We start from the raw sequence: 14,993 nt of genomic DNA, 5'->3' as shown, positions 1-14,993 counted from the left end.
ACATCCTGTGCAGCTGACAGGGTCGGCTTAAGAGCAAATTGAAGAAAATTTAAGCGTGGCACTGCTCCCCCCGTCATCAGATTGGCACCTAAACTCCACTACAGTATTTTAGATAATATGCTGATTGAGGTTATTATGTGTGAGATACAATTTGAAATGGCTTACTAATGAACTGAAAGGTACTCCACTATCTCAGGTCAGTGTTATATTTGCCAAAATCCAATTCATTCTGGAGAGATATGGAAAATGTCCCCGATTTCATTAAGGTATTAGAATAATCATTTAAAAACTACAGACAGAAATAGCTGCCTCCAGACAAATCACCCGAATGATAACATTTCCAGATCGATCAGTTCTGGCAGCGGCCCAGCGCTCGGCGAGCGTATCTGCTTTTCACAAGGCATTTCTGTTCAGACTGATATAAGTAGGAGCAGGCAGGCGGATGCAGTCATCCTCTGTTCCTCATTCTGACTTGGATTGTTCTAGAAGTTCCATGAGACAGAAATGGGGCTCCCAGAATTTGTTATTTGCTTTTTGGATAAAGTTTAATTTAATCAAATTTTAAAAAAAGGGACAGTGTGCACGGTTTAAATCCACCACGTGAAATGATTAAATGTTGAAAGGTGACACCTGAGCCATTATCACGGCTTAGCTTTCTGTCAATATTAATTTTATTTTTTTCTCTTATTTACTCTAAACCTAGACGGATTATTACCACTTAAAATGGTGTTTTTTTGAACAGTAACATAAACATGTTTTATTCAAATGACAAGCAATAAGAGCACAGGAGGAAGCCATATTCCCCTTAGTGCCAGCAGGCAGGCACGTAGACGGATCTAGCCTCGCTGACTAAATTGTGCTTTTTTCCCCGAAAATTGGCAAGCTCTGGCTCACTAGAGGCACACTATGGTGTTGTCAATAACAATGACTGCCTGTGGCTTATTTATTTTCTTATCAGCTTTAATCAGTCTGTGTTGACAATGACATCTGCGCTCAGCAACATCCAAATGCTACCAGTTAAGATCCGTGTACATATTTGTATTGTTTCGCGTCATATGGCTGCGATGTATAATTGGACATTTGTGTTTGAAGATACAATTGACCATCTAATTTTGTGTATAGTCACACATGTTCTTCAAGAGCTGCATACAGGAGAGTATGTTTTAAGGCGTCTGTCTTGACCCACTGAGCAAATCACAAATCCCTCTAAGCCTCCGAACAGACGAATGTTTGCCTATAAAACTTTTCCAGGTTCTTTTTTATTTTAACTTTATTGCTTTGGACTCCTGCCCTCAAACCAATAAAGCAACATTTGAAAACATATACAGATCGACGCAGTCATCTTGAAATTTTGACATATCGAATGAAACTCTCATTTCCTGTTTTTTCCTATAAAACAGTAAACGCTAAAAAGCTATTCGCTACAGATTTATGTTTGACGAATGACTGAAAGTTCAACAAAAAGATTCTGGCCTTTTGCCCTCTAGTCTCTAACTGAACAGATAGCTGCTGCTTTTGGACAGTTGTATGATTGACTGCATTTCCACTGAGGAGCACATTTTTCCACTTTTCTGCCCGGCTCAACTGCCGGGTATGCCGACAGGCGTTTGCCTGTCTGCAGAAGCGACACTGGACATGTGGGCGAGTGTGTGCGTATGTGCGGCTCTGTGTAGTATACGTGTATCGTCCATGTCTACCTCTCTCACTTGCTGAAACATATCCGTCCAAATTTGACAGCATGGGGGCAGACAGCCATGCTGCAGAATTCTGATCATTTAAATGCTCAGAGGCCTGCTTGAATAGCAGAGGTGTTAAAAAACCCAAAGACACACAGAGAAAAGGATAGAGAGCAACCCTTCACATGCCTCCATATCGCATAAGGGACTGCCTGCCACTTTCCTGTGAAAAATAATGCTCACTTGTCAATCTTTCAAGACCCAGTCAGATAGCCACCAGTCCCACGGAAACCTATTGAGGTGTATGCTTTGTTTCATGTGGGGCACGCCTCAGAGGAGATTCTGTAGAGTTGTATCTATGAATTGCCTCCAAAATCTAGGGTAGATTTGACAGAGCCCTACTGTTGCTGTGCTATTGTGCTTAAGTAAGAAATACAAAACGTGCGTTCATTTGCCTGAATGAAAGGAAACTCGTAGAGAGACATAAAGAAATGTCGATGAGAGGGACCTGAAAAAACCCTAAAAGGTTAGAAACAAATGGCACCTATGCTCCATGGATACGGCTGTATTTCTTAGTAAACACCGTTTGAATTACAGTTCAATAGCACAATTGTCCCCGGACTTTTTTTTGGGGGAAAAAATTGATTTATCACTGCCCTAATTACTTAAATTACTGCCTAATGATAAATAGACTAGCACATGGTTATGTACACAAAGGTACTGCATTCCTCCAGAAAAAGCAATTCTCTGTAGTCCAAGGCACACACTATAAAAGTGTCTTGTGATTTATCTATGCAGCAATATAAATAAAGAAAAACACACCCAGCAGCTTTAGGATGAGGTCTGCATATCTGTCCACGCAAACACTTTCATGTCATTTTGAAATGACGCCACCTGTTTCAGTTTTATGACTCACAGCACCGATGCAAGTCAAAAACCTCACCTGTGTTACGGTGGAAAATCTAACTTTGCCGCCAAAAAAGAGACTTTTTCTGGGTAAGTTAACAACTAGTGACACCGCTCTAACAGTCGAGCGCAGTCGAGCGTGCCTACAGCCTCCTCCGAATCTGCTGAAAGAGATTCTGTCCTAACCATCCCACGGGCCGTCTTAAATGAGGAGGTTTATATCAGTGTATCTTTCAGAGAAACACTGATATACGCAGAGAGAGATTGAATGTTTTGCAAATTATTCACAGGGATTATAAATCACACTGGTGTCAGAGTTTCCAATGATTGGAGAGGATGCTTCCTCATTCCTTAATACAAATGACATGGAAAACAACAGCTGCAGCAATAAAACGCTCTGCCATAAAGAAGGATAAATAAATGTACAAAAGGGAAAAGCCGGGGCTCATCATTAAACATGTCGGCGTTTCTCAATGTCAACTCAATGACTGTCTGATGTCAGTGCCTGTTTTATTGTTGTCATAGTTGCTTGTTTCAGTCTTGTCTAATTCATTTATCTCACTCATGTCCTCTTTTACATTTTTTTAATGGATTTTAATCGTTATTGTTGTTGTTGCTTTTAAACCCTTGGGAAATGTTCTTTACCTTGGGTTGATCAAAGTGACATCCACATGCATATTTATAAAGCACCTAGATGTGACACATTTTTAATAGTGACTGCGTTTTTTAAGGCTTATTTGACATATTGGCTGGATATTTTACACAAACACGATTGGAGAACAAAGGCAGTATTTAAAAAGTTGAACACCTGTTCAAAAAGAACGTGGCCAGATTTGAAAGCATACATCAACTGGTGCACAGCCTATAATTTCACCCTCTGCAGCCTCACTTTAATGTCAACCGAACAGTACACAGATGACTTCCAATTTGTATGTTTAACATCCAGTTTAGCATCATGCCAGGATGCCAGTTTCCTGAATTTTGTATTAAAGATAGCAATAATTTAATTAGCTGATGGCAACAGGGTGATAATGCAGCTAATGAACCTCTTTATCTGGAGTTCATGGCCTGTTTTGTTTATAGACTACTTTTAAAACCGAGTACAACATAATTAACAAATTAGACCGGGGATGTTGGAGCTGTAAGCATCCTAACCACAGAGTCACTGAGCTTTGCAGCATTCAAACAGGGACACCGATCTTCCAGAAACAGCACGGTCACTCTTCTTAGGTGCATGGTGTGCCAAACAACCTCCCATTTTTTCCTCCCAGATATCAGGATAAATCATAACATAAAAATTATTTAACTGTGGCAGCAGTGACAACTTTGCTAATAAATGCCTGACGGGGATTATATTCTCTGGCAGAGACTCCCTCCTAAGGCAAGTGTAACCCTGTTTCTCCCCTTGTTTTACTTCATTTTGTCATTATGCAAGGCAGGAGCTGAGGTGGTTAACTACACCGAGTCTGGGTGAGTCTCTGGCTAATGAAGGTGAAACACAATGACACTCCATTTCCACATTAGTCTCCCCTTTTCCCCCTTTTCCTTTTCTCTGTGGGTTCACGGTGACCTGATCCTCCCCGCTCATCTGTGACTGCTCCAAAAACAGGCTCGCAAACACATGCTCATGTCTTTTACTAATATACTTATGAGGACTGTCTCCTTTCTTTCTTTGGCATCACACAAAGATGGCTGACAGGACTCGACTAAAACAGACAAATATTTCAGCGATCTATGAATCACACTTGAACTTTGTTAACATTTGTGGCCTGATTTCATCCATCCAATAAACAAGACAAAGGAAAACAAAATCAAAATGTCATGTTCTGGGAGCGACGCTATGTTATTTTAATGGGACATGTTTTTCCCATTAAAATAACATAACAGACAGATTTATTTAACACCAGCTCACAACAATAGTCGCCTCAACAAGAAAGGAATTTCGGACTGATTCCTGCATGTCTCTCATGCTTATTTAGAAAGTGCTGCATTAAACTGCATTATAACTTCCCCTGTGGCTAGAAGCTAGTTTAAGCAGCAGCTCTGCTCAGTGTAATATTACCAGCCTCAAAAGTACAATATATAACATTTCTGCATAAAAATGTCTAAAACAGCCATGACTAAATCCTTAAGTACAGAAATCCCTAATTTTGTTAAATGTAATGGGGTATTTAAATTTGGTCAGCTTTCAGCTGCTTGCCCGGTTTTACTTATGTCAGCTATCAAGGTCTACCATATAGTGATGTGTCGGTCGCGAACGAAATGGCTCTTAGAGCCGGTGTTCTGGGAATCCATCCTACCCGTTGTTTCTGCGCATGCGCACAACACGAAATTCAGTGGCAAATTGTCCTACCTTTGTGAATATTAGCTAGAAAAATACTCTGACCGGTAAAATTAACTGCCAAACCAACCTACCTTTGTGAATGTCACCTACAAGCATACTTAAACTGCTAAAATTTTGTGGCAAATCGTCCTACTTTTGTTAATCTGAGCTAGAAGCATACTTTAATAGCTACATTTCAGTAGCGAACCATCCTACCTTTCTCAATATGAGCTAGATTTGCAAAGTTAAGTGGCAAACCGTCATACCTACTTAAATTGGTGCTGGAATTACTCTGTGACAGCAGAAATGTGCATAAACTACTCACGGTAGGACGTTTTGCCAAAGTAGGATGGTTTGTCAGAACAGATCTTTGACATGAACGATGCAAGCCGGCTCATTATCACGAGCCGTGGGTTTTTTTTTTTTCTTTCTCTCACCCTCTCTCTCGCACTTTTTTTCTGCTTACAATACATATAATATTGGCCATATTATATTCACATTACCACAGTGAGATGACTTTAGTCTCATGAACAACATGAGCTAATTGTTATTTACTAGCTAATCTTACAATGACTGTTCAGCACAGAAATGAAGCCCAACTGTCCTGTGGTTTCAGCCTCAGATACTCAACTAATCAAAGTGATGTCATGACAAAAATGAATGACCAACAAAACATTTTTTTTCTCCTTCATTTCTGTCAATCAATGCTGTATGTACAGTGTTGCCAACTCCTCAGTAAGGAAAATCGCTATTGGTTGTCCTAAAAGTCGCTAGAAGTCGCTAAATGACGTCATCACGTAATTTGCATAATTGGTCATGCTAATGTAATTGTAACCTACGCTGCTGGAGAGAGAAATAACATCATGGACGAGACATAAAGTGAGCAAAAAACGTCCTAAATGCATTTAGAATTTATTTAGAACTACAAATTAAATTTCTTTTAGCAATTATTGTTTTTTGTAATGTCTTTCATGGCAAGTCTGAAAACTCGCTAAATATAGCAACAAAGTCGCTAAGTTGGCAACACTGTGTATGTAATGTTTCTAGCGGTTAGTATCATGGTTGCTAGGCAACCTGAACAGCACAACGGCTACACCGTCCCATTTCACAAGCCTCTCACTTCCGCACTTCTCGTACTTATAATACGCACCGTATGTAGTAAGCGTAGTGCGTGTACTTCAAGCGTGCAGACCCTGAATTGGGACACAGCCAAAGGTATCCGGTCGTTAAGTGATGACTTGACGAATCCTACTTCCGGGCCTAAAGTAGTCTGCGTTTAATATGGCTTTTGTGTTGTTAACATGTTTAATGTTTTGTATTTTCTTCTATTTAATCTCAAAAAGCTCCTAAAACAGTCAGTGATCACTGTTGACCTCCCTCTGCTTTTATTACCGCTAATCATTTATTTAAGCTCAGTTTTTAAAACCTTAGGATGCAACTACAGCCCAGCCCATGCAGCAGTATATGAATGACTAACCTCGTATTGTGGATGGATTATCTCAGTTGTTCTCCTGGCTGAAGTTTGGTCCTTTTACAGCATCCTGCCATGCGATTACATTTGTTCCTGACCACCAAGAACACTCACGTTAACTTTTATGGAGTGGAAAAAAAGTTAGCTTGTTTATATTATGCTAACATAGCTGTGTCGCTAGCGGTCAAGTAGCACATCATTATATACCAGCTAGCCAAACTTCAGTAACCCTACAAACGTCACTGCTGTTTAGTTTTCTGTCTTCATTTATGTTGGAAGTGCTAACAGAGCTGTCCGTTTTAACTGTTTCCAAAACCCCGCAGTCAGGACATGCTATATTGTATTTAGATAGAAGCTAGCGAGCTAACTTCCTGCTAACTTCTAACTCCGTTAAATGTCATAAATTCCGTTTTCATGGATGCCTGGATGTTAAACTCAGTTGTTACACCTGGTAGAGCAGAACGCTGATCATTTTATTAAAGATGAAAGACTTTAGACAGTTTTTCAACTCTCAGTAATGCCATAGTGATCGTTTGATATATGGACATTACATTAGTAATTCCTTTTGTGCATAATTTTATATTATTGTTAATAATAAATCAATTAAAGCAACAAAACAACATGAAGAGCCGGTTCGGAGCCGAAAGATTCGGCTCTTTCACTAAAAAGAGCCCGAAATCCCATCACTACTAGCATACATACCTATCTGGCATACTTACAGTTTTTACGCTTGCATGGACCTCACGGTCAGGGGCGCCGTAAGGGGGAGAAAAGTGATGTCTAACTAGTAAACAGTAGACTAGTCAACTTGTCTTTTTTTAGTATGAAAATTTTTACAATAATTAACCGTCACAATAATCAGATTGCTTTATTTTTGGCAACAAAAAATAAAATCCAGTCACCCTCTGACCCAGCCCCCCCTCCTTGTTTCATGATTTGGTTTGGTCCAGGTGCACGCGCTCAGACGGAAGAGTCTCTCCGTTGAAAACAGGTCCAGTTTCAAAAAAGAAATTAAGATAGGTGGAAATTAAACTCATAACAAAGTCCATATGAAAGAAACTGCTTGACTTTCCTAGTATTAGTTAGCTTACTTCATTTATAACAGAAAATAATGTGTTTGTGTTCCTTTAGCCAACGTGTAATTGGTGCAGGCAGATCCTCCGCACATATGTTTGATCACTAATCTGACGACCTGGTGCCACCGCAAACCTCTGGCTCAGCTGTCCCACGCATCTCCCCAAACTCACACTCATGACAGTGAACCGGCCCCACTGATATCCGAAGAAATAGGTGAGTTCAGGGTAATGTGTTTTTTCCTACACACTATAAGCCAGTGTGTATTGCTCTGGATATATTTTGCACACTGCCTATGATTGTTAGGCATATATATATATATATATATATACATATATATATATATATATATATGTATATACATATATGTATATATATATATATATATATATATATACATATATATATATATATGTATATACATATATGTATATATATATATATATATATATATACATATATATATATATATGTATATACATATATGTACATATATGTATATATATATATATATATATATATATATATATATATACACACACATATATATATGTATGTATATGTATAATATGTAAAAATGTCAATGGCTTCCATATATCTCAGCAGTGTTGCATTAAATCAAAAAATCAATTTATGTAAGCAAGATACTGATCCATGTGTTCACATTGTCATATTTTCAGGGTTGGTGTATTTGCAATATTTATCTGGTGGGGCCCTTAATGATATTTTTTTCTTCACGTGGCCCCAAATCCCTGGCGGCACCCGTGCCCATGACTGACTTTGTCAGAGTGCATTTCCCCCACCTATAGCTCAGTGGAATAATGTGAAATGCCTCACTTGTTTGCATGTGTGCATCCTCGTGCACTAGACAAACAAAACAGGGAACTCCCTATGAGTGACATCTAAATCACTGAGATTCAATCGATCCCAGTTTATTAAATTGAAGTTTTCAGCCATGAAAGCCTTTAAACTTGTAGCAAATGTAGCAGAAAAATGGTCTTTTTCTTGTGATCTATAAGCCATTAGCCCTTCTGAATTTAGGACAGAAAACACAAAAATGCATTCCTGGTTGAAAAATTCAAACCTTGGTTTAAAACAGGATATTAGCGATATTAGTCATCCTTAGTATTGGTCTTCCCCAGCCTGAGCGTTCGACTCATCCTGGTGACCGGAATGCATTTAAAATGCCAAATATTCCCAACTGCACACCTGCTGGAGGTATTGGAAAGCATAAAAGGAAATGAGAAATGAAATAGAAACAGTTTCCATCACAGGATAAATAACTTGGAGAAAAGGTTATATGAGAATTACACTGAAAAACATCAAACTAGACCTGCAAATGTAAATTTTCTTTTAATCCACTATGACCAGTTTTAAATTTCTTGCACTGAGTTGTTTCAGCTTCCTGTCACCTGCTTGCACTGTTACAAGATTAATTTCTTAATCCTTCCTAATACTTTCACTTGCAGGCATTTTTAAGACAGGCAAGTGGCTTGCCCACTGCATGGCTGTTCCAATATTAATTGACTGCTGACAACTTTTTCTCATTGATGTAATGGATTCTCCAGATTGACTGTGAGCAGACTCATGATGCCATGTAAACTATATTGTAAAGGCTGGGGAATTAACCGTGACGTATATGACCCCAATTAGTACTTATCACCATTACTTTGAGCACTGCAATCCTGTGAGGAGGATTTAAAATGATCATTGTCAGTCAGTTTGAGGGAAGTTGAAAAGTGACGCTGTCTCCTGCCCATCAGTCGGTCAACTTTAGCTGTAAGAGATATGGGGGAAAAAATGCATCGGAATAAAATGTGGTGTTAGTGCGAAAGGATAAGTCAGCATTTTCTTTCACTGTGCTGTGGCTTAATAACGTTGAGCTGCTGCGGCTGAGGGTGATGATTAGATGCAAAGGTGAAAATCTAAGATGGTGGAAAAACTAACAAACCAATATATATTCATGAGGTTAATTAGAGGATGTGCTATAATGATGCCTTTTTGTTATTGGCTTCTTTGTCAAATGGAAACTGGCACTAAAAAGTGTCAGATTGCAAATCAATGCCAATTATATCAATATATTATGAGTCAATAATATTTTTGGTTGGTTTGTGATGTTGCTGAACTGCTGTGAATTAAAGATAACATGAGTCGTGGTGGGAGCTTTTGGGTAAATATGCACTAATTCATAATGTTGGCTGTCAGTTGTGGATCTCTTTCCGGCGGCGACCAAGACAAAGAAGTTTTCATGAAAAAAAGCATAATAACAATAGAAAGAGTTCATTTCTGTTAGTAAATTGTTCACATAATGAGTACTTAGAGGAAAACAAGGCACATTTTAACCATCACGAAAGCCTAATCATAGCTCACGGAGCACAGCGTTGCTGCTAAAACGGTGTATTAATATCACGGATATCACATTTTGTGAAGTGATTTAATTTCTAAGTAAATAAATACCAGATTAACATTTAAGTCAGCATTTCGACGTATTTGTTTAAGATTTGATTATATTCATCACGCAGTAAATAAAACGGCGATACTTTATTTCTGTAGCTTTTTCTTTAAGCATCTCTGATTCCTCGCAGATGTTAAATTAAACCATTAATCAGATATGTTTCTGGTGGAGGTGGGAATTTTAAAATAAATAAAACACACGCTGATTGCTCACTGATTTACTATTGTGTTTCACAATTGGTGTTGTTATATCACTTTCAACCATCAAGTGGCTTGTAAACCAGCTCATGCCCAAATCATGCACACGAGCAGCATTTCAGGGCTGTATAATCACCTTGCTTATTATTCAGAGTAGTCTATCCAGTGTTGATTAATGCTTCTGAGCAAATATGTACAGAGGGCCTGGTTAATCTGCAGCACTGTTTTAATCAAGTGGACCTTTGTTTTTGTCCAGCCGTCTAGTTTGTCCACCAGGCGTAGGCTCTCACACGGTCGTTACATATCGCTCACAGCAGAGAATTTCTGCAGAGTACAATTTTTGTTTGGCTCGACTGCTTTCTACTTCCACCCACTCTCCTCTGTAACATCACCCTTTACCTCTTCCCTTACTCATCTGTCTGTATGTTTCCTCCCTCCTCCGTTCGGAGACTAGCCACTAATCCTCGGAGCATTTTATCATGCAGCGGTGACAGTGGGTACTCCTGTCAGCTGACCTGACCCCAGCGGACCTCTGCCGCTATCGACCAAGTGACCCAGTGTACTGCTGAGGGAAAACAACATTTCCTGCAACTGCAGAGGGGTCCCCGAGCAGCGAGAGAGGAGCCGGCAATGTGACTGACACAGGGTGACAAACACTTTGAACTCAGACAACAGGAAATTAATGCATGGAGCGCCGCTCAAGGCACAGCGCATTGCATGCGGCACACTTAAATTGACACGTCTATCCAGATGACACATGTTGATACTGTGGCTGTGGCCTCAGTTTCACTTGTGAGTCTCTGCATCTGGTTCTCCTCCAACACTGCTGGCACACTGGCCACATAAAGACAGGCCCTGCAGATACTGGAGCCGCCCTGTGAATACAAATGTAAGTGGCTTAGTCTTTTTTTTATTTTTCGCATCCAAACAGAAATCTCAATATGGCATCAGCAACTTGAAACTCAATGTGAAAATAGGATTGGCATCTGTGCTACTAAATGACCCCATTTAAAATCACTGAATGCAGGGGTTGCAGTTAGCTTGTGTGGGCAGTGATGGTATCTGTTATTTTAGCCTGGGGGGGGGGGGGGGCACCTCTGGAATTTAAGTGCTTAATCTTGTCTGCCTACTGAACCAAAAAGAAAAGCTGTTTGTTAGACTACATCTACATGATGGTGTCTGTTTTTTAAACTGCAGGTTTTGTGTGGGAGCAAATTGTGTCCTGTTGTAGGTTGTTTCAGTGGCGACATTAGCCATCAGTGAAACAAGAAGGTATAAATAGATTCATCTCACCTTCTTCCCCCTATTCCAGTTGAGCCATTGAGAACACTGGGTATCAAAGTCAAAACATGGTTGTTTGCATGGCTGCTACGACCACTAGTCCACATGACTTCACAGCCACACCGTATCCGATCTCCAGTGGCCAAGCTAACGTACAAGGGCAGAGACTCGTTTTACTGTTGGACACAAAACAAACAGAGATATTTCCCGCAATTCCTGAAAAGGGACATCAAAGGTTCCGCCCAAAGTGCAGATGTGTTAAGAGTATATCGGGTTTTTGCATGGAAGCATGCATTTTTTTGTAATTTTACACCAAATGCTTTTTTGTCATACATGCATTTAAATGATGAAACCCATCCACCTGAGAAAGCAAGTTTATGTTGTTAGTCCTGCTATTGCTATATATAAAGCAAAGAGGCACTGCCCTATAGCAGAAAGCTTTTATGCATTCGATTACCTAAATTTCCTGTATGCCACGCCCACACCACTGGTTTAGATAACCGGTGTCAGAGCTATGTAGTATGAACATACCTTTACGCTTTTCCACATGATTTCTTCTTCCTGATCTTAATCTCAATAGTGCACTGCTGACATACATAAATATTTGATTTTTTGGACGTCGTTTCTTTCAAGTTGCACCAGCCCGACTGCATTTAAAGCCCAAAAAATTCAGCCATCCAGCTGTTCTTCCTTTATCGGCCGAAGAACTGACTCCACCGAGCTACCCAGCCACAGCTGTGAGCCATAACGTCGAAGTGAGTCGTAATGCGGTTCATACTTGATATCACCTTCAAGCTGAAAAGCCCTGATGTACTCAAGACAACACAACCATCGAGCATCTGTTGGAATCCCCCAGGCTCTGCTTTAACTTAGTTGAAGAGTACATGTGCGGCGAGGAAATATTGCATTTCCCCAAAAGCCAGACAGCAAAATGAACATTTGCCGTAATGATTGCATTACAGTGTAGGCTTATGCATTTAATTACAACATCAGGCCTGAGTCGCTTATTAAAATGATATGAAAGTGAGGACCTTTGCAGCCAGGCTGTACACAAAGGGTAAAACTAATCAATCAGGTGGAGGCACGAGCGTATTCCATTACACTTATTGAAATACCTTCATAATAAAAGCCTATTTCCAGGGCTTTTGCTAGAACATGTAATAGGCACCATTCACAGAGCTGAGTGTCAATACTATGATTATCACAAATAAGCGCAAAGTAATTTATCCTTCTGAATTAACGGAGAAATGACTTGGAAGGCGGAAGCGTGCCTGACATTAGACCATCTGATCGTTTATGATTGTTGGGGATCTGAAACCCCAGCTCAGGTATCATTAATTGCTTGTCCTCCCTTTTTCAGTCAACATAATGCTTTTCTCTGTTCCTATCTGCAATGTGATCCATTGAACCTGAGATGTAATTTACATGATTGACAAGACATTTTATTGTCGTTTCAGACATAAGAAGTTTAAAGAGGAGGCTTTAAAGGTCACGCCAGTAATTTCATCAGCTAAGAAATGTACTGTGGATAGATTTCAGGGCTTTCCTCTAAGGATGCAACAATGGCACTGCATATAATAGCACCATCCAGCCACTAGCAAAAGTGTTGGGCTTGGTTTAAAGTACAGGAACGACTCGGACACCCTTTATTTATATTCTTGTACAATGATGACAATTGAAACATTTCACCAGTGCCGTTCTAAACTGTGGCCCTTTACTTTAAGGCGTATTTGCACATAGTCAGGCAACAAAGTAGCTCCGTGTGCCGTTATTGGCCAAGAGTAAAACGGGAAAACAAAAGATGTTGATATGCATCAGAGAAGTGCGATGGATTCCTAGAACTGCATTCTCATTTTAATAAAATGAAATCAGATTAGATCTCACAACACTTCACTCATGCTATATTGAAACTGACCTACAGTTCAGTAGACATTAAATTATAGCGCATACTGTATATTCATTTTCTCTGATGGCTTTATTTGTTCTTGTTTTATTGCTTTAGGTCAGACTATTCTGCATTTGAACACATAACTGATTATTCATTAATAAAACAAGTGACCTGAAGCCAAATCATTTCATAAACAACAACATTTCTTTGTTTTTTCAACACTTGTTGGACATACTCTGAAAAATACAGGCTGCTTTGCTCGTATGGAAAATCTTTTCTCTTTCTGTTCTCTCTCACGGCGAAGAGAAGTGGAGCAAGCTGTGCATTTTGCTCTTATAACCAGATATTTGACTAAGACAAACTACCACACAAATAGGACAATGACAACACAAAGGCGATCCAAGTAATATGACAAAGATCACGGACGAACAAAAAAATGTTCTTCGAGGTTATGCTCGCGCACAGTTCCTGGGACCCTGTGGGACCACTTGCCCAGGATTAGCATGACGAGGTTCCATTGCAAAGGCCCGTCTGAATCTTAATGAGAAACTACAATCCAACAGAGACATCCATAATATATTTTAGATCTTCTCTTCATAGCCTCCTTGCACATTTGCCACCAGCAAGGAAACTTAAAATCAATATTCAGCTGCAATGCACACCAAGGTTACCCCCCCCCCACTTCTGTTTACCAATTATAAATATAGTAATGAGCCTCAAAAATGTAATGCATATTTTACAAAAAGATTCCAACAGTTACAATTTGTATATTAACACCTATGTAATGTTTTCATCAGTACTGCATTACATTACCATGCAGTATTGCTGTTATTATTATTATCTGCTCAGACCTTTGATTATGATGCCATTGAATATTTCTCTGTGCAAACACGAGTACTTTATGGCGGCAGTGTTTTTAAGTGTTATCACTTGTGTCTCTGTTTTTTTGTATTTTGCTTTAGATATCCGACTGACTCACTTTAAGTTACGGGAAAATGTGTTTTGGTATGTCTCTGTGAATATCCTGGTTAGAATGAAAGCAATGCAAAGATCGCAGTAGCTTTCCAGCCGTATCGTATTTCCTTCTTAAATGTCCTTTAGAAACAAGCAGGCGAGTGGACATTAACTGGCTACATATTCCTTCTCCTCTTGTCAAATGATGAATAAAGATGTTGCTGCTGTGTGAATACAGAACTATAATGGATTATTTTACATGAGACACGGCATACAGTAGGTGTCTTGTGAGTGGGAGTTATCTGTATTGGCCTGCAGAAGCTTGTACACAGCAGGAGATCCTGTAGTTATTGCTTGAGGCTTCCCTCCGGCAAGTGCCAATGAGTTTATCAGACGAATATTAGATTTACTGATAGGACGGAGTCTCTCTGCTGTGAAGGACCTGAACACAAGATTTAAAGAATGCATCATTCCTGATTACTAAAAACTACGTAATAACTCATGTAATTACATAAGAAAATTGTATTATACAATTTATTAAACTCTGTGGGAACTGGACATGTGCAATGTGTGATGCACTGCATATGTTAGTCAGAAACAGTCCAGATGAAATGATACAGTACTGGTACTACTACACCCACCACTACAAATATTATATTTTATTTCCTTTTTCTTCGTAAGTGTGTTATCACATAATTACCTTCAGTTTTTCTGCTTCACTTTAATTACTTGTGTGTTTTCTCTTATTTCTGGTTAACAGTACACTGG

The sequence above is a fragment of the Neolamprologus brichardi genome, chromosome 15 (genome assembly GCF_056152115.1).
Source record: "Neolamprologus brichardi isolate AB-2024 chromosome 15, ASM5615211v1, whole genome shotgun sequence".
Taxonomy (NCBI): Eukaryota; Metazoa; Chordata; class Actinopteri; order Cichliformes; family Cichlidae; genus Neolamprologus; species Neolamprologus brichardi.
The sequence above is the reverse complement of the archived record's forward strand: the minus strand, read 5'-3'. Positions refer to the sequence as shown.